Raw genomic sequence first — 20,411 nt, 5'->3', positions numbered from 1 at the left:
CTGTAGCACAGTCAATAAAGTTATTTTGTCAGTCCCGAATTTCTGATGGCAGCCCTGGAAGGAAGAGAATTATTGTTACAGACACCTCCTATAGAATAAGTTGTGTAGTATTGCACAACCTCTTCCCTGCCACTGTGTAATACCATATATATATATATATATATATATATATAAATATATATATATAAATCAGGCCCATTGTTCCCAAACACTTTTCACATAGTTGACCCATAGGTTACTTGGGTTACACCCCATTTAAGGCTACAATAGACCACATTAAGAACAAAAGCTACTAGGCCTTTGTGGCCGGAGAGCCCGGCACACGGGGTTAATGGCGGCTACAGCACTGAAGGGGTTAACTCTCCGTGCTTTGCCGTTATTCAGAACAAGGTCACTTGACATGTTTTAGACTGTATGAGTAGCACTGAGCTGGGACAGGACCCTTCTGCAGTGCTGCTGTAAGTTGTAGCCTGCTGCTGAGCACCAGGCACAGCTTATATGTACTTATGAAATATATGTTTGGCAATGAGCTAGGACTGCATCATATATTGTGTATATTGTATTGAATATTGAGGAATGCATTCTGGACTTACAATGCACTTTGTACATTTCTGGGGGAAGGAATTTAGCAAATCTTGGTGATGAGGAAATGAAATGCTAATCTGCCCCTCTTGGCAGAAGGTCTGTGAGTGTCCAAAACACAGCAGGGAGTAGGCTCTGTGTCTGAAGCCCTGTGTAAAAGGTGATAACAAGGACATTTATGAACTATATATGATGGGTCACTGAACCCAGGCCATCCTGTGTGCCAGGTGTTGGTAATGCAGACATTTGTGTTTCTTTATGTAAACATGTCCAGGAGATAAATATCTCCCCTGTTCCTGGAAGTTATATATTCTAAGGAAATTGGACTCATCCTTTGTAGTATGTAATCCTGGTTCGTTATGCACTGGAAGTAAAATGTCAGATTGAGATGCAAATTGTAAATGTATGGGGGAGGATCTGACAATGCCAGTGTGTTTTCTGTCTTTATAAGCAGGGCCTGTGAGCCCAAGTATTTGTACTTCTGCCTGTATCTGAATGCTGTAACATCACTTGTATGCTGTACCTCCTAGGGACCTAGGAGAGGGCTCTTTTCAGAGCTTCTACTTGAGCAAATAAACCATCTTTTGCCCAAGAAGTCTGCTTCATCTGCGACCAACAGAATTAATTGCAATAATTCCGTTCTCCGGCTGTTCTGGGCAAAGCATCCAGCGTCTCCGAGTCTCCGCTCTGCCAGCTACCAAAGCAGAGGTCTGGTCTGTGACCAGTGGGGGACCAGTCGACACCAGCAGCGTGTCGACGCAGGTAGTACTCAGGTGCCCGCGGTTGGGCCTGAGGAGGTATCCGTGGTTCCAGACGCCACGTAGAAGGAGTCTGGTGGTGGCAGCGATAACCCCGGCCACTGCGTAGTGGGTGGAGTCAGTAACAGGCGGTTACTGACGGTAACAGGGAATCCCCCTATTGGCCAGGTCCCGTGAGACCAGGAACCGCTATCTGTGGACCCGAAGGGCGTAGCCAGAGCTAAGGGCAGGCGTCCGGTCACAGCCTTTCCCAGCCCAGTATATGGATTCGTCTTTGGACACTCCACTAGATCGCAAGGGAGGAAGGGTGGTACCGTATACAGCCCATTGTGCCAACAAAATAACAAGTATTAGATTTAGATCCCATAGTTGAATACATAATTGACAGTAAAGAAATGGTATAAAAATAACATACTTGCAGAATGAGGAAATTACAGGTATCCATGAAACTACATTATAAGCCCCAGAAGGAGCAGAAAAGTGTGAGGCATAGGAACCAAATCACTGTAGGAATGACTAGGAGCAGTGAGGTGTTAATGCATTGATGTAGGATACAAGGGGAGAGGAACAAAAGGATCCGGTAACAGTGACCACAAGGAGTGATGGACCTAACTGGAGAATGGAGACTAGAAACCCAAGGACACAAGTCAGACACTTAGGGCCCAATTCAGGCCTGTTCACTCTACTGCAGCTGTATGGGTGTGGTAACCATGTGTTTCTGGGAGTGCCCCAGAAAACACAGGTGTTTGCCAGCCGTTAGGAAGTAACATCATCAGTGGCCTCCTTCTCCCCATGGCCTTTGCAGCGCTGAGTGAGTCTAGACCAGGGCTGGGCAACACCGGCCCTCCAGATGTTGATGAACTACACATCCCAGCATGCCTTGCATCAGTTTCAGCATGGCCACATAGCAAAACGAATGCAAAGCATCCTGGGATGTGTAGTTCACTAACATCTGGAGGGCCGGTGTTGCCCAGCCCTGGTCTAGACTTACTGGACACTGAACGGAGGGGAGAACTATTAGATGGTGAGAAATTCCGAATGGTTTTGCCCTCATGTGCGTGGCTACTTATGCATTCTCAGCCGTGCACATGGATGGGGCACCTGGGCAGGGCAGCATTGTGGTAGCCTGTATACCTGCTCACTGGGCTCCAAAAACTAGCAGATTTACTGGTTGCTGCATCAGAATTCAGTACAACCATTACAGAACCACTGTAATCATGTAGTTTCCCAATATTACTTCTATTTAAATAACTGTTCCACAAGTGCTGGCATGTTGGGTCATTCTTCCTGAGGCCTATAGTCAGGCTGTCGAGGGGGGGTACATTTTACCAGGGCCCGGGTCTGCAGGAGGGGCCCAGGTACTGACCCCCCCTCCCCCGTTGCAGGGAGCCGACAGTGAGGGGGGGGGGGGAACTACGTACTTCGGTCCGCCGCATCGGTGGTGTGGTGACGTCATCCACATCAGCGGCCACAGCCTGGTCACAGCAAACAGTGCACCATAGGCCAAAACAAATATGGCTGCCGCATACGTGCATATAATATATGCATATATGCAGCGGCCATATTTGTTTTGGGCAATGCTGCTGTTTGTTACCAGGCTGCGGCCGCTTGCACCTAGGATGACACCAGCCCCGGAGGCACGGTCGGCGGCCCTGCCAGTGGGGAATCTGGACCGGCCCACCGGGAAATGGCCCGGTTTCCCGGTGGGCCAATTCGCCTCTGCCCACTTGGATACTGAAGACCAGGAAGCTGCTGAGTGATGGGTGCGGACGGAAAGAGAATCACCTGATGCGTCAGGAGAGCTGCTCGAGGCTGGGTAACAGAGCGAGATAGCAATGTTGCTCAGAGCAGCCTCTGTCTCCTTGAGCCAGGCTTTTAAATACCTTTCCTTTCAATGATTGGATGAATGCTCCTGAAGTTGCCTCAAGTAATCTCCGATATGGGTTCTGGTGCGAATGCCAACAGGGGAGAATGATTACTGAGAGTGTTACTGCAGAGAACAGTAGTGCAAACCCAATGGTGCAATCAGGCACTTGAGAGGTTAATAGCTGATTAGTGTACTCTGTAGCAAGCTGGAATACCACAGGTGCACAATTAGAGCTGAAGCATTGCAGAGAAAGGCAGATGCAGTCCAAATGAAGCCAGGCTGGGGAGTTCTCAGAACACTGCAACTGAAGACAACCTGCATAATAATTCAGGTTTGTGACAAATGGAATCTGCTGCACTATACTGTATAAGAAACTGTAAATAAATAAATATATTTTACTCCATTAGCACCATACCCACTGCCATCAGGCCTGGTGGGGGGGGGGATTCCAGGCACAGGTTGACCAGTTTGGGATGGTTTTATGGTGTCATAATATTGGGGCCCCATGCTATATCCTTCTAGTGCAGTGTAAGCCCCCTGGTGGTTCAGCCAGTGCTGTTTATTGGAAAACCGAGGAGACCTTATGTCAGATTTTCCCACAAATGAATGCTTAGTAAACAAGACTGTAGGTATTGTTTGAGAATTATGTAATACAGGGACAACCAAAATCTATTTCTATGCATTCCACTGATCTGATAAAGAAAATACCCTAATAATAATGATGATGATGATATAGTAAATGTAAAATAAGAAGTCAGCTGATTATCAATACAAATAATAATAAATTTGTTATGATTATTATATAATAATAATTAATATCCAAAAGCTTTTACTATACATTTACTATGTAATATTGTGCCACATATCTCTGTAACAAACTATAAATCCCCTTGGATAGCAGCGAGTCGTGTGCTGGGGCTCAGTTTTCATAAGTCAGATAGCAAAAACAAAGATTAACGAAGGAGAACAGGCTGACTGACCTTTGTGAAACCGTATGATGAATGGGGCTGCTGCCCAGCTGAATGTGAATAACCGGATTTCAATAGAGGAAGAGCACAAACAGTGCTTATTGGTGAGGCTGCAAGATGATAATAAGTATGTCATACTCCAGTCTATCAGCCAAAGGAGGGGAAGGGGGATAGATTTCGGATCATAAGGTTTTGAGAGATGGCAGAGGCATCACGGCGGAACGTGGAATGTGAAAGGAATTGTTGTAATTTCAAGCAAGCCCAGAAATGAAGAAATGTTATGATAAAGTTTGCAGAATATCTAATAGGACTTGTTTTGCTGAGGATATGAGGCCTGAAAAGAATATGTTTCACATTTAAAATGATAGCATTTGATAGTATTACATTGAACCTTCAATCACGTTACAGAATATTGCTATCAGTGATATTTGTTGGGTGCATTAAAAACGGACAGAAAACATTTGTCCATTCTGTCTATTTGTTATTCAGGCTGACAAGACCATATCCCATGGGGCTCCATTAGTATGGTCACACATAGAAGTTTGCAGCACAATGTCTGAAATGACAGAAGTTGAGTGGTGGCTTGGTATGCTAAAGCAATAGGATTGCCTGTCACTTGGAGATAAGGGGCCAAGCCCGGTGACATTCTCCCGGCATCTGGCGATCCCAGACTAACCCATCAGGCTGCAAACAGTGACTCGTTATTTGTCACTGCATAGAACTTGTTTCCTCTGATCCACAGTCCAGTGTCGGTGGGCTTTACACCACTCCATCCTACAGCACTGCACTTTATGACGTGAGGCTTACATGTTGCTGTTGGCCAAGGAAACCCATTTTATTAGGCTCTTGCCGCACAGTTTCTCTGCTTACAATAATGTCAGTGTAATTTCATAACTAGTCCGCTATAGAATCAAAAGAGCATTGCTAACTTTTATGTAACATGCACCTTAGCACAGGCGTGCAGAGGAGGGGGTGCCGGGTGTGCCCCGGCACCCCCTAATGCCCAACATACCCACACCCCTCACTGACGACGCCACCACATCTGGCCAGGCTGGACCTCTACTGTCTCCTCCAAAGCGGCAGCCATTTTTGGAGGGGCCACAGCCGACAGAATGTGCGTCATGTCCCCCTTGACAATGAGCATGTAAGTCCCCTTGATAACGAGCAAGGCATTATGTTTAATGGGCACTGCGGTGTGCAGCATTATGTTTAATGGGCATTATGGTGTGTGGCATTATGTGTAATGGGCATTACAGTGTGTGGCATTATGTGCAGGCCCTGCAACAGGGGGGATCAAAAGGGACAGCTATCTCGGGCCGGATGTCTTGAGGGGCCCCAAGGCTATACTCCCCCACTCAGCCCCTTGCCGCTCAGTCCCACACTCGGCAGCCCCTTGCTCAGTTGCCTCTTTCAGACACATGGGGGGACCTACACAAGACTTGTGTGGGCAGAGCGGGGCTTAGGATTTTTTTTTGTTTGTTTGGGGGAGCAAATTTTATAGTTACGCCACTGAACCTGTGGTATCCTCATAACAAATAATTGTTTAGATTTTTGATGCTATATACTGTGTGTGTATGTATATATATATATATATATCTCTTAACATGGAAATAAATATCCTGCATTTGGGAGAAAAGGGACATACAAAGACTGCTCTCTTGAGTCTCAGATCATTCTTACTGTCCGGCCGTGTGTCTCCAGGACAGTGAATGGACCGGATGAGGGGGTGATTCTGTCGAGACCAAATACTGAGAGCAGTAGAAAGAAGATATAGGGATCTGCTGTTGAAGTCCAGTATCAACCCTGTAGGTTGTAGCCAGCGCAGGGGATCAAACAGGGTCCGGACACAATGAGAATCCCTTAATAAGAATTACAGATAAGATATATATCTTTTTTGCACATAAACATGTAGTCTTAATAGACAATGTAAACTCTTATATAATATACACCCTCTTCCCAATAGCAGTTGATCAGTCCTATCAGTACATATGAAACTCTTAGAATACACTCTATTCAAATATAGAATTAAGGGATAGTGGACTGCATAGTTTACTTAACTTCATAGGGACTCCATGTTCCTCCTTTAAGCATTATTACCTCCCATCTGTGAAAGTCATACCTTTTCTGGACGTGGGTTTCGCCTAGAGGCTTGTTCACCAGTGGGTGGAATTCACTGATGCACATGGTTTCGATTTTCTTTGATATTTCTTGTTTTTTATATGTGTTATTAAATATACCATCTGAATTGATACACGTGTTTGATTATTTTACCAGTGCTGCTCTTTTCCCTTTTTTTTTTTTTTACATATTTGTTTAATAGGGAATTGACTACTCCCATACAAGCAGCTGCTCTGAGTCAGCAACACAAGACAAGCGCTAATAATTAGTTATTGTTAATCCACCTTTTCTCTCACGATATCGGGAGCACGAGAGTATAATGTTCTGTGTAGCCATGTCAGCATCACTGGAACGCAGAGTTACAGTACTGCACAGCGACAGAATGAGTGGAGACAATGCAGCATATTGAGTATGGTGCATGGGGGCCCGTGGATTGCCTCCCCTTACAGGCTCACTGCGCTTGCCACGCAGCGGGCCCGGTGCCTCGCTATGCTTGGCACACTATTTTATTCTCCCACTATGGGTGTCATGGACACCCATAGAGGGACAAAGTGACGAATATTTCTCCAAGTCAGGTTAAGCTACTGACAGAGTAGCTCTCGCTATTTTCGTCTCACATGCTCGCGCGTCCCATTGTCGAGATGGAGTGCGAGTGCATCTCGCGTGCAGGTAGCATTATGGTGGACTGCGCATGGCGGTAGTCGAGCTGGGAGCCGCTCTAATGAGAGCAGCTTCATCGGTATATCAGTAGTGGAAATTGTGGGTTTTGAGCCCAGGTTCAAAAATATAATTTGGGCCCCTTTCCTCCACCCTAACGTAAGTTCAAAACATACAACACAGCAATGGGTGACAGGGAGAGGCATGGGGGGGGGGGGGGGGGCAGAGTGTGAGAGAGAAAAAACATTGGTGACAGGAAGAGGGTGACAGGAAATTCAGTGGGCCCATTAGTACTCAGGGCCCCTGAGTACTAATTTTCAACCCGGTAATTTCTTCTTTTTTCCCCAGGAACATACACACGTAACGATTCGCTCAATCAAGTATGTAACTTGATACTGCCGGTGAATGATATTGAGCATACATACTGAACAATGTTGTTAAAGAAATCATTCAAGGAGGTCACCAGGTTTGTTCTCTGTACGGGCAGCCATTGCCAATATAGTTCGTCATTCATTGCGTACACACTGTACCATATTATGAATTATATCATTCAAAAAGGCCACAATTAGCTTTATCCTTCATTATTTATGTGTTTACATGTTGAAACACATTAAATTCTTGTAGTGGACAGTGGGGGAGATATATGATGCAGTGATTAAAGAGTGGAGAAGTGAGTCATTGGAGAAATTGCCCATGGCAATTCCTGTGGTGGGTGGCTAATCCTGCTGACAGAGATGCTGAATCTTATGGGAGTGTTAAGGCCCCCATACACTACTGCAATTTGGCCTGTTTTCAACCGATTCCAATGGATCGGGCTGAAAAATCGGGCCAAATTGCATATGTTTGACAGCCAAATCGATCCAATGCACGGTTCTGTGCACATTGGTTCAGAGACGGAGGTCAGATGTGCTGCACGGAAGATAACTCGTATGTGCAGTCGTCAGGTGCACATTGCGAATGCTTTTTCGCAACCATGATGTATCGCATCCGATTTCCCTTGAACGTTCCCGATATATCACATGTACAAAAATGACACATCAAGTGTCAAGTCAGATGAAGTACTCCTGGGGAGCTGCTGCTGTATTTATATACCCAGATGCAGTTTTGATGATGTGACCAATGATGAATCTGAGAACACTCTGAGTGCTATTTAAGCATCTAAAGACACAAAAAAATGGTGTCTTACTCCTTGCACATATGGATGTGTTGTTGTAGGTAAAGGAAGGGCTTTGTAGTGGAATTAACAATAAATACACAAGAAGGGCCAAGAAAGACTTTGGTCCATAATCGGAAACATAGCAAAAAGAGCAACATTTCCATACTGAATGAGTGATGTACATGGTTTTTCGTGTGATAATTTCCAGATCCGCCTAAAATTGTTGCATGCGCCAGTAGAAAAGCTGGACCACTTCTTTGCATCTGTCTCCAGTGTGAATGTTACCAGCCAGTCCCTGTATGCCGGAAATGCTCGGATAAGAGTCCTGGCTTAATAAATGAGCTTGCCCTCCATGGCAGAAGCAATCACAGACAAGGGGATTCATCACAAAATCCCTCTCCAGTGATGCCAGTACAGCCCATAGGTACACTATTAGCTATTGCATAAAAACTATTCTTTACAGAGCTTCAGAGACCTACGGGAATGGCGGCAGCAATTGTGTTACTACATATTGGGGGTCATTCTAATTCATACGGATGGGGCCGAATTCAACCGGGTTCTGATGTTTGTGGGTCTGTGCATGCGCACGGTCTTTTGTGTGCATATATGTGCAGCTCCCCTTTGTGAATGGCTGTGGCGACTTGCATAGTCACCGAGCTGTTCGCAAGGTTTGGGGCGGATGGTGGCTGAAACGGGGGTCGGCCATGGGAACGTCCAGCGTGTTATGGGAGACATGCGAGGGGATTTTCGGCAGGGCGTGCTCTCTGTCACTCATAAGATGCAATCTTCGCAGCTTCCCTAGTCAAAACAGAATCAGACCCATTGTTCTTGTAAAATTAGAGGGATTTTTAAGGGTTAACTAGGTCATGCCCCCTATATCTCTATAACCATGAGCATTTCTCAGATGTGACACCAGTGACCAATGTCCTGAATCCCAAGCACCATGTCCTGGGTCATTATATTTCTTGCTATTAATATTTTCAAGTGATTTATTTGGAAACTATTGAATATACTTAAACACCAGCGATACTTTTGTTTGTCTATAACAAAGAGAAATACCCTAATTTATTATACACCTGACATGGGTAAATGAACACCATCTGCACATTTACAGCTGCCGTGGCTTAGTTGATTGTTGGCCAGGCACTGGGTCTTTTAAGAACCCAGCAAGGAGAACTAAAAATACATTTAGGTGTCAGTACGCCTTTAATAAATGAGGTCATGTAAAAAGCCTCCATGTTTTTCTATGGCTGTGGTTTGTATAATCCTGACCCAGTCTTACAAGCAGATTATACTCCGTCGATTCACTTAAAATAAGAACAAGGGCCTGACATGAATTTCTAGTCATCCATCTGGAATCACTCATTCCCTTTAGCAGCTTACAGTTCCATGCTTAGATATATGAATGTGCCTTAAACCCTTAATCCCACTATACTGGTGTCAACAAGATAGAGAACTCTGTTGTGCTGCAGTTAAAAGACCCGGACATTAAACAGAGCCTCTATTATTATACTGTATGTTAGATTATTATTATAATTTAATTTTATTATTATTAGTAGTATGCATCTGGGTATGTCAGTATTATAAGTGATTTTCATGATGTACATAATAGATTTTATTTATTGTACTCTGGTTATTTTTGTGAACAGTGCACACAGGGCATAACTGTGGTTATCCCTTTATAGCCTCAGATATTTGTTCTGATTTTCTACACTACACTACACTACACTACTGTAGTGCTCATAAAGGCTTCCCCATTTGTGGACACATTCGGGGCATAGGTAGACTAGATATGTGTTTACCAGGAAATTCCGCCTCTGGCACTCACTGCCTTTGAAGACCTTGGGCCAAATGCAATAGGGTGAGAGGGTACTTCTGTAGTTTCACGGCGCCGCCGCGCGCACACTCTGTCTCAGAAACTTGGCAGACTGCCAGAGGCTCTGATTAACCGTGCGCGTGCCGCTCTAGCTCAGACAGAGTGTGCTCGCGCCGCTCTAGCTGTACTGACAGCTACGTAAACAGCGTGGCGGCCGGGCAGCAGCAGCAGCGCGCTGCCCAGGCGCTGGCAGGTCACTGTGGTACTTGTAGTTCCACAGTGAAATAGGCAGCGCCTGGGCAGCGCTGACAACAGCGGGGGCAAGTGGACACACCCCGGGCACAACGCTGACGTGCCGGGGCTTGTAAAGTACTCACCCCGGCACACCGCTGTGTCCCCCATGTACACGCTAAATCCAATGGCTTGCAGCCTAGATCTAGGCGCTAATGCGCCTGGATTCACACTCCCTGCAAGCCGCTAAGGAGGAGGGGGGCGCCTGGATTTAGGCGCAAAACCCTCTGAATCCAGGCGCCTTGAGAGCCGCTAAGGAGGAGGGGGGCGCCTGGATTTAGGCGCAAAACCCTCTGAATCCAGGCGCCTTGAGAGCCGCTAAGAAGGAGGGGGGCGCCTGGATTTAGGCGCAAAACCCTCTGAATCCAGGCGCCTTGCGAGCCGCTAAGAAGGAGGGGGGCGCCTGGATTTAGGCGCAAAAGCCAGGCTCCCTGGGAGCCGCAAAGGTGGTTTAGCATCTAAATTTAGACGCTAAAGCGCCTGGATTTAGTTGGGTGGAGGGGTACATCTAAATTTAGACGCAAAAGCATCTAAATTTAGCTGGGTTTAGGGGTACACTATTAAAGCCCGTCCACAGTGGCAGTAGTCGACGCAACAGCTGTCGACTGTGTAAATCCCACTATCCACGCCCACCCGAAGCGTGGCGAGCGGCGGCGGTACGCGTCCTACGACCTTTTCATACCCCCACTATCCACGTCGGCGTGGAGTTGAGAATAGAATAGTGTGGCGAGCGCAGCGAGCCCCGCGAGGGGACGCGGATACCTTCACAGGTAAACGCGTCCCCTCGCGGGCTTCACAGGTGTCCGCGTCGCTGCGGACACCTGTGAAGCCCGCGAGGGGACGCGTTTACCTGTGAAGGTATCCGCGTCCCCTCGCGGGGCTCGCTGCGCTCGCCACGCTTCGGGCTCGGTGGCTCGCTGCGCTCGCCACACTATTCTATTCTCAACTCCACGCCGACGTGGATAGTGGGGGTATGAAAAGGTCGTAGGACGCGTACCGCCGCCGCTCGCCACGCTTCGGGTGGGCGTGGATAGTGGGATTTACACAGTCGACAGCTGTTGCGTCGACTACTGCCACTGTGGACGGGCTTTAATAGTGTACCCCTAAACCCAGCTAAATTTAGATGCTTTTGCGTCTAAATTTAGATGTACCCCTCCACCCAACTAAATCCAGGCGCTTTAGCGTCTAAATTTAGATGCTAAACCACCTTTGCGGCTCCCAGGGAGCCTGGCTTTTGCGCCTAAATCCAGGCGCCCCCCTCCTTCTTTGCGGCTCTCAAGGCGCCTGGATTCAGAGGGTTTTGCGCCTAAATCCAGGCGCCCCCCTCCTCCTTAGCGGCTCTCAAGGCGCCTGGATTCAGAGGGTTTTGCGCCTAAATCCAGGTGCCCCCCTCCTCCTTAGCGGCTTGCAGGGAGTGTGAATCCAGGCGCATTAGCGCCTAGATCTAGGCTGCAAGCCATTGGATTTAGCGTGTACATGGGGGACACAGCGGTGTGCCGGGGTGAGTACTTTACAAGCCCCGGCACGTCAGCGTTGTGCCCGGGGTGTGTCCACTTGCCCCCGCTGTTGTCAGCGCTGCCCAGGCGCTGCCTATTTCACTGTGGAACTACAAGTACCACAGTGACCTGCCAGCGCCTGGGCAGCGCGCTGCTGCTGCTGCCCGGCCGCCACGCTGTTTACGTAGCTGTCAGTACAGCTAGAGCGGCGCGAGCACACTCTGTCTGAGCTAGAGCGGCACGCGCACGGTTAATCAGAGCCTCTGGCAGTCTGCCAAGTTTCTGAGACAGAGTGTGCGCGCGGCGGCGCCGTGAAACTACAGAAGTACCGGTGAGAGTTTCAGAAATTGGGGGAGATTCTCTAAGCGCAAAATGTGGTAAAAACCCCGTTATCAGTGTGAGGGAGGGGGGAGCCGCCGGGACCTTGCTGGGGCCGGCAACTCTCACCGCAAAGGACAGCTCTTAACGCAAGAGCTGTCCTTTGCTATAATTATCGCATATGTTAGAACATATGCGATAATTATAAATGCGAAGAGAGGCGAAGGGGGGCGGAGATTCTTAGAGAATCTCCCCCAGTGAGAGATTTTGGGAGAGTTTTCCTATTTTTTTTAAAGCAGCAATCAATTACATGGCAAAATCAATCTGGTTTTGCAATGTAAATGATTTCTGCCTTAAAAAAAAGGGAAAACTCTTCCAAAATCTCTCACTTTCTGAAACTCTCACTATTACATTTGGCCCCTTGTGTTGCTGTTCCAGTTGCAGCAGTTAGGTCTCTTGTTCTGCTCCATAATACGGAGCTTGCCTATAAAGTATAGTTTTTTTTTTATGGTCCTGTATCAGGCTCCTCCTCCAAACTCGAGTAGTGCTTACCAGTGACGGCTCCTACCATACAGTAGGAGGGGGGCTGCCGCTGGCTGCGATGCCGCCATACCCCCCCCCCTGGTCCCCGCTGCTTCTCCTAATGGACTCCCTGCCACTGCTGTGGTCCCAAAGATTGCACAATAATGACAGTTGCTGGGAACGGCGCATGCGTAGTACCAACCTCTCTACAGCGCATGCGGCCAGCTTCTATGGGCTGCTTCGGCAGCAGCTCATAGAAGAGAAATCACAGTCCCGGCGTCTGTGCAATACAGATGACAGGCACTGGGACCAGTGCATTTGCAATACCGAAGTAGGTACAGTGCATGCGCATTCCCCACAGCAGCCCAAAGAAGCCAAAAAGCATCCCGGAGGGAGGGATCACCTTACCAATGGTAATGCCACTTAGGCAGAGCACATGAGGGAGAAAAAAAATGCTCTGTTCCTGGACTTGCCTGGTAATGTATGATTACCATCACCTGTGGGGAGCTAGGTAATTGATAAGAAAGGTGTTTCACCACAGGTGATGGCAATCATACATTACCAGGGAAGTCCAGGAACAGAGCATTTTCTCTCTGAAGGAGAGGGCCAGGTAGGCAACCCTGGCTTACTCATTATCAACATATTCTAAGAAATTGTATGTTGTTTACTGATACGTTGTTAAACAATGACACGGCAAAAGGTCTGTTAACTGAAACTCTCCTGGCCTAAACATGGTAGCAAACAAAGCTGTTCAAGTTAATAGCAAAATCAAACATGCTTTATCTCGGCTGATAAAACTTTGACATCTCTGGTGACAAAGACTTATGCAGATAAATTGATGTTGACCCTGTCTCGCTGTAGTGATCCATCCTTCTTTTCCGGGAAATAGGTGGATATAATTTCTGTTTCAAAAAAGATTTATGACTAGGAGAGCTAAAAGCAGAGCAATATGTGCACAGGGCCAACTTTATTTATTTCCCGGTCATTTTCAATCCATGTGCTACTTTATATTTGTGAAATAACTAGTGCATCTGCTAAATTTCATTGTCTACCTCAGTTTGCACAACTGCAGTTTCTGTGGCATTGCTGATATTTCCAGTATGCTTTAACCCCTTCCTGACAGAGCTAGTTTTTGCGTTCCTGACAGAGCCATTTTTTTCAAATCTGACATGTCTCACTTAAGTGGGGATAACTTTTTTTTGCTTTTACTTATCCCAGTGGTTTTGAGATTGTTTTTTCGTGACACATTGTACTTCAAATTAGTGGTAAATTTGGGTCGATACAGTCTGTGTTTTTTTGTGAAAAATACCAAAATATCGTGAAAAAATGGAAAATTTAGCGATTTGCAAAATGTTAAATTTTCTGCTTGTGAGACAAATAATCTTACCACTCAAAATAGTGAATAACTAACATAGACCATATGTCTACTTTATGTTGACATCATTATTTCAACTTCCTTTTAATTTTTTGGGACACTAGGAGGCTTACAATATGAATAGCAAATTCTCAAATTTTCAAGAAAATTTCAAACACTGATTTTTTTAGGGACCAGTTCAGTTCTGATGTGACTTTGAGGGACTTGTATGTGAGACACCCCCATAAATGATGCCATTTCAAAAACTGCACCCCTCACAGTATTCAAAACAGCATTTTGGAAGTTTGTTAACCCTTTAGGTGTTTCACAGGAATTAAAACAAAGTGTAGGTGAAATTTCAAAATTTCTTTTTTTTTGCAGATTTGCAATTTTAATACATTTTTCTAAGGAACACAGTACATTTTACTAGAGAAATGTGACTAAAAATTGATTCCCCCAATTCTTTTGTTTTCATAAATATCCTATATGTGGCCCTAGTGTGCACGGTGACCAAACCACAGGCTTCATAATAGAAGGAGCACCTACTTGATTTTGGAGCCTCCTTTTTATGAGATTATTTTTTAGGCACCATGTAGGTTTCTAGGCACCATAACATGCTAAAAGTTAGGAACCCCCCCACAAGTGACCCCATTTTGCAAACTACACCCCTCAGGGAATTCAGCTAGGGGTATAGTGTACATTTCAAACCCGCAGGGGTTTCACCAATTGTGGTACAACTGGGCAGTGAAAATGAAAAATTATTTTTTTTACACAAAAATGCAGTTCTGGCTCCAAATTTTTCATTTTCAGAAGGTATGAAGGAGAAAAAGCACCCCAAAATCTGTGCCCCAATTTCTCCCGAGTACGGCAATGCCTCACATGTGACCAAAAAATACCAGTTGGGTGCATGGCAGGACTCAGAAGGGAAGGAGTGATTTTTGGATTTTGCAGCACAGATTCTGGTGGAATGAATGGTGGGTGCTATGTTGCACCAATACAGTGGAACCCCCCCACAAGTCACCCCATTTTGCAAAGTACACCCCTCAGGGAATTCATCTAGGGGTATAGTGTACATTTCAAACCCCCAGGGGTTTCACCAATTTTGATACAAGTGGGCAGTGAAAATGAAAAATTACATTTTTTTACACAAAAATGCAGTTCTGGCTCACAATTTTTCATTTTCAGAAGGTATGAAGGAGAAAAAGCACCCCAAAATATGTGCCCCAATTTCTTCCGAGTACGGCAATGCCTCACATGTGACCAAAAAATACCAGTTGGGTGCATGGCAGGACTCAGAACGGAAGGAGTGATTTTTGGATTTTGCGGCTCAGATTCTGGTGGAATTTTGGTGGGTGCTATGTCGCATTAGCAAGACCCCCCAAGCACCAATACAGTGGAACCCCCCCACAAGTCACCCCATTTTGAAAACTACACCCCTCAGGGAATTCATCTAGGGGTATAGTGTACATTTTAAACCCCCAGGGGTTTCACCAATTTTGATACAAGTGGGCAGTGAAAATGAAAAATTACATTTTTTTACACAAAAATGCAGTTCTGGCTCAAAATTTTTCATTTTCAGAAGGTATGAAGGAGAAAAAGCACCCCAAAATCTGTGCCCCAATATCTCCCGAGTACGGCAATGCCTCACATGTGACCAAAAAATACCAGTTGGGTGCATGGCAGGACTCAGAACGGAAGGAGTGATTTTTGGATTTTGCAGCACACATTCTGGTGGAATGAATGGTGGGTGCTATGTTGCACCAATACAGTGGAACCCCCCCACAAGTCACCCCATTTTGCAAAGTACACCCCTCAGGGAATTCATCTAGGGGTATAGTGTACATTTCAAACCCCCAGGGGTTTCACCAATTTTGATACAAGTGGGCAGTGAAAATGAAAAATTACATTTTTTTACACAAAAATGCAGTTCTGGCTCACAATTTTTCATTTTCAGAAGGTATGAAGGAGAAAAAGCACCCCAAAATATGTGCCCCAATTTCTTCCGAGTACGGCAATGCCTCACATGTGACCAAAAAATACCAGTTGGGTGCATGGCAGGACTCAGAACGGAAGGAGTGATTTTTGGATTTTGTGGCTCAGATTCTGGTGGAATTTTGGTGGGTGCTATGTCGCATTAGCAAGACCCCCCAAGCACCAATACAGTGGAACCCCCCCACAAGTCACCCCATTTTGCAAACTACACCCCTCAGGGAATTCATCTAGGGGTATAGTGTACATTTCAAACCCCCAGGGGTTTCACCAATTTTGATACAAGTGGGCAGTGAACATGAAAAATTACATTTTTTACACAAAAATGCAGTTCTGGCTCAAAATTTTTCATTTTCAGAAGATATGAAGGAGAAAAAGCACCCCAAAATCTGTGCCCCAATTTCTCCCGAGTACGGCAATGCCTCACATGTGACCAAAAAATACCAGTTGGGTGCATGGCAGGACTCAAAAGGGAAGGAGTGATTTTTGGATTTTGCAGCTCAGATTCTGGTGGAATTTTGGTGGGTGCTATGTCGCATTAGCAAGACCCCCCAAGCACCAATACAGTAGAACCCCCCCACAAGTGACCCCATTTTGCAAACTACACCCCTCAGGGAATTCATCTAGGGGTATAGTGTACATTTAAAACCCCCAGGGGTTTCACCAATTTTGATACAAGTGGGCAGTGAAAAAGAAAAATTACATTTTTTACACAAAAATGCAGTTCTGGCTCAAAATTTTTCATTTTCAGAAGGTATGAAGGAGAAAAAGCACCCCAAAATCTGTGCCCCAATTTCTCCCGAGTACGGCAATGCCTCACATGTGACCAAAAAATACCAGTTGGGTGCATGGCAGGACTCAAAAGGGAAGGAGTGATTTTTGGATTTTGCAGCTCAGATTCTGGTGGAATTTTGGTGGGTGCTATGTCGCATTAGCAAGACCCCCCAAGCACCAATACAGTAGAACCCCCCCACAAGTGACCCCATTTTGCAAACTACACCCCTCAGGGAATTCATCTAGGGGTATAGTGTACATTTAAAACCCCCAGGGGTTTCACCAATTTTGATACAAGTGGGCAGTGAAAAAGAAAAATTACATTTTTTACACAAAAATGCAGTTCTGGCTCAAAATTTTTCATTTTCAGAAGGTATGAAGGAGAAAAAGCACCCCAAAATCTGTGCCCCAATTTCTCCCGAGTACGGCAATGCCTCACATGTGACCAAAAAATACCAGTTGGGTGCATGGCAGGACTCAGAAGGGAAGGAGTGATTTTTGGATTTTGCAGCACAGATTCTGGTGGAATGAATGGTGGGTGCTATGTTGCACCAATACAGTGGAACCCCCCCACAAGTCACCCCATTTTGCAAACTACACCCCTCAGGGAATTCATCTAGGGGTATAGTGTACATTTCAAACCCCCAGGGGTTTCACCAATTTTGATACAAGTGGGCAGTGAAAAAGAAAAATTACATTTTTTTACACAAAAATGCAGTTCTGGCTCAAAATATTTCATTTTCACAAGGAATGAAGGAGACAAAGCACCCCAAAATCTGTGCCCCAATTTCTCCCGAGTACGGCAATGCCTCATGTGTGACCAAAAAGTGGCAGGACTCAGAAGGGAAGGAGTGATATTTGGAGTTTGCAGCACAAATTCTGGTGGAATTTTGGTGGGTGCTATGTCGCATTAGCAAGACCCCCCAAGCACCAATACAGTGGAACCCCCCCACAAGTCACCCCATTTTGAAAACTACACCCCTCAGGGAATTCATCTAGGGGTATAGTGTACATTTAAAACCCCCAGGGGTTTCACCAATTTTGATACAAGTGGGCAGTGAAAAAGAAAAATTACATTTTTTACACAAAAATGCAGTTCTGGCTCAAAATTTTTCATTTTCAGAAGGTATGAAGGAGAAAAAGCACCCCAAAATCTGTGCCCCAATATCTCCCGAGTACGGCAATGCCTCACATGTGACCAAAAAATACCAGTTGGGTGCATGGCAGGACTCAGAAGGGAAGGAGTGATTTTTGGATTTTGCGGCTCAGATTCTGGTGGAATGAATGGTGGGTGCTATGTGGCATTAGCAAGACCCCCGAAGCACGGTGAAATTATGAACCTAATATTCCATAGATGTGTGGTATAATTTAAAACACTCCTTTATACATAGGCCGGGTTTGTCGGGGCAAGTGTCACACTGGAAAATAGTTTGCTTTCTTATTCCCTTTTTATAGCAAACTTTGCACCTTTTTTGTGTCCTGCCCTTTTTTCCAGTGGAGGGGATTTCATCAGGAAAATGCTGCCCTGGTACAATACGGGGGCCAGTACTAGAAGTACTGGGGCCCTCTGCCTGCTGGTTCCCAAATATTAGGCCCTTTATGACTTCCTCTTGAAAGTGCATAAATGTCCCCCTCTGGCCGGTAGAACGGAATAGCACGTAAGCGTTATACAGTGCCATCTGGATGATATACACGGCCACCTTCTTGTACCAGATTTTTGTTTTCCGCAGGGCACTGTACGGCTTCAGTACCTGATCTGAAAGATCCACTCCGCCCATGTACCTATTGTAATCCAGGATACAATTAGGTTTTGAGGTGTGGGTACTGGTACCTCGTACAGGGACGGAGGTGGTACTGTCTCCGTGAATTGTTGTCAGTATAAGGACATCCCTCTTGTCCTTATATTTGACCAACAACATATTTTCGGTGCATATTCCCCTGCTTTCACCCCTTCTCATTACTTGGGCAATGTGCGTTTTTGGGAGGCCTCTTTGGTTCTTGCGCACAGTACCGCAAGCTGCTGTACCTCTTGAACCAAGGGCCTTAAACAGGGGGATGCTAGTGTAAAAGTTATCCACATAGAGGTGATAACCTTTATCCAGGAAGGGGTGCACTAAATCCCAGACAATTTTCCCACTAACACCTACGAGGGAGGGGGGGCATTCTGGCGGTTGAATTCTTGAATCCTTCCCTTCATAAACCCTAAACCTGTGGGTGTACCCTGAGGTGCTTTCACACAGTTTATACATTTTTATGCCATACCTTGCCCTCTTACTGGGAAGGTACTGGCGGAATTTAACCCTTCCTTTAAAATGTATAAGGGACTCGTCGATACAAATAAATTTTTCAGGGATGTACACCTCTTCAAATTTGGCACTGAAATGATCAATGACCGGCCTGACTTTGAATAGCCGGTCAAAGGTGGGATCATCTCTGGGTGGGCACTGTGCATTATCGGTGTAATGTATGAATTTAAGAATTGTCTCAAATCGAGTCCGGGGCATGGCCATACGGTAAAATGGAGTACTGTACAGAACATCTGTACTCCAATATTGCCTAATTTCTGGCTTTTTTACTATGCCCATATGAAACACCAGACCCCAAAACGTCATCATCTCTACTGCATCTACAGGGGTCCACCTAGCAAATGATGACGTGGGGTTTTGAGCAATAAACTGCTGGGCATATAAATTAGTTTGGTCCACCATTAAATTTATAAAATCATCAGAGAAAAATAATTTGAAAAAGTCAATTTCTCTGAGACCTGTGGAATCAAATTGGATTCCTGGCATGGCCAAAAACTCAGGAACCTGGGGCTCAAAATTGTCTGGTGGTGGGGTCCATACTAGATCAATTATTGGGGGGGGAATCTCAGCTGATCTACGGGGGCGTCTTTGAGGGGGTCCCTCATCAGCAGAGGAGGAAGAGGAGCTTAAGGCAAATCCTTCAAATTCCCCGCTTGCATCACTGGCTGTGTCAGAGTCAGAAGCAAGCATGGCATATGCCTCCTCCACTGAATACATTCTCCTGGATGATTGGGATGACATTTGGGAGGACATTTGGGAGGACATTTGGGATGCCATTTTTATTTTTGTGTTACCGGTAGTGAAATGTTTCAACACGTGTATAGTGTAGGGGGGGGCACAAACTTTATTTCAATCCGGGGGGTATGTAGTGTGTAGTGTGTATGTAGTGCAGAAAAAAAAAAAATACTTTATACCAATAAAAAAAAAAAAAAAATGAAGGTGTTAAAAAAAAAAAAATGAAGGGGTTAAAAAAAAAAAAAAGGAAGGGGTTAAAAAAAAAAAGGTCCTGCGCCAAAAATTGAGCACAGATGTTGGTCAGTAACGTCTGTCACTGAACAGCGCTCAAAGGCAACAGGAATTTGATCAAAAAAAAAAAAAAAAATAGATCAACCCTGTGCCGAAAGAGATGATCAGTGATGTACGTCACTGATCAGCGCACAGCGGCCACAGGACACCCACAAAATCACAGTGTGTGTAAAAAAAAAAATTAAAAAAATACCCCACAGCACACACACAAAAAAAAAAGGTGATCAGTGATGCGACACTGATTACCAGTGAGGTGCAGCAGGTGCACAACCTTTGGTGCAACTGACAGGTATATATAAAAAAAAAAAAAAACCTCTGTACCCCCAAAAAAGTTGCTGATCACCTCAGATATAGTGATCAGCACAAAAGGCGGGGACAGCAGACACAAAATTTAGCACTCTCTATCACTATCT

The 20,411-nt window shown here is 45.5% G+C and overlaps 1 long non-coding RNA gene across 1 annotated transcript in view; it reads left to right on the top strand.

Annotated features, from left to right (window-relative positions):
• The first annotated feature begins 3,421 nt into the window (after positions 1-3,421).
• The window catches only part of LOC146007002 (uncharacterized), a 201,506-nt gene continuing 184,516 nt past the window's right edge, over positions 3,422-20,411 (top strand). The window contains exon 1 of the long non-coding RNA XR_014444188.1: positions 3,422-3,538. This is a non-coding gene — a long non-coding RNA (uncharacterized LOC146007002). The remainder of the gene's footprint in view (positions 3,539-20,411) is intronic.

Source organism: Crinia signifera, chromosome 6 (genome assembly GCF_055691185.1).
Source record: "Crinia signifera chromosome 6, ASM5569118v1, whole genome shotgun sequence".
In the NCBI taxonomy this organism is placed as follows: domain Eukaryota; kingdom Metazoa; phylum Chordata; class Amphibia; order Anura; family Myobatrachidae; genus Crinia; species Crinia signifera.
This window is presented reverse-complemented; position numbering and strand designations above follow the sequence as displayed.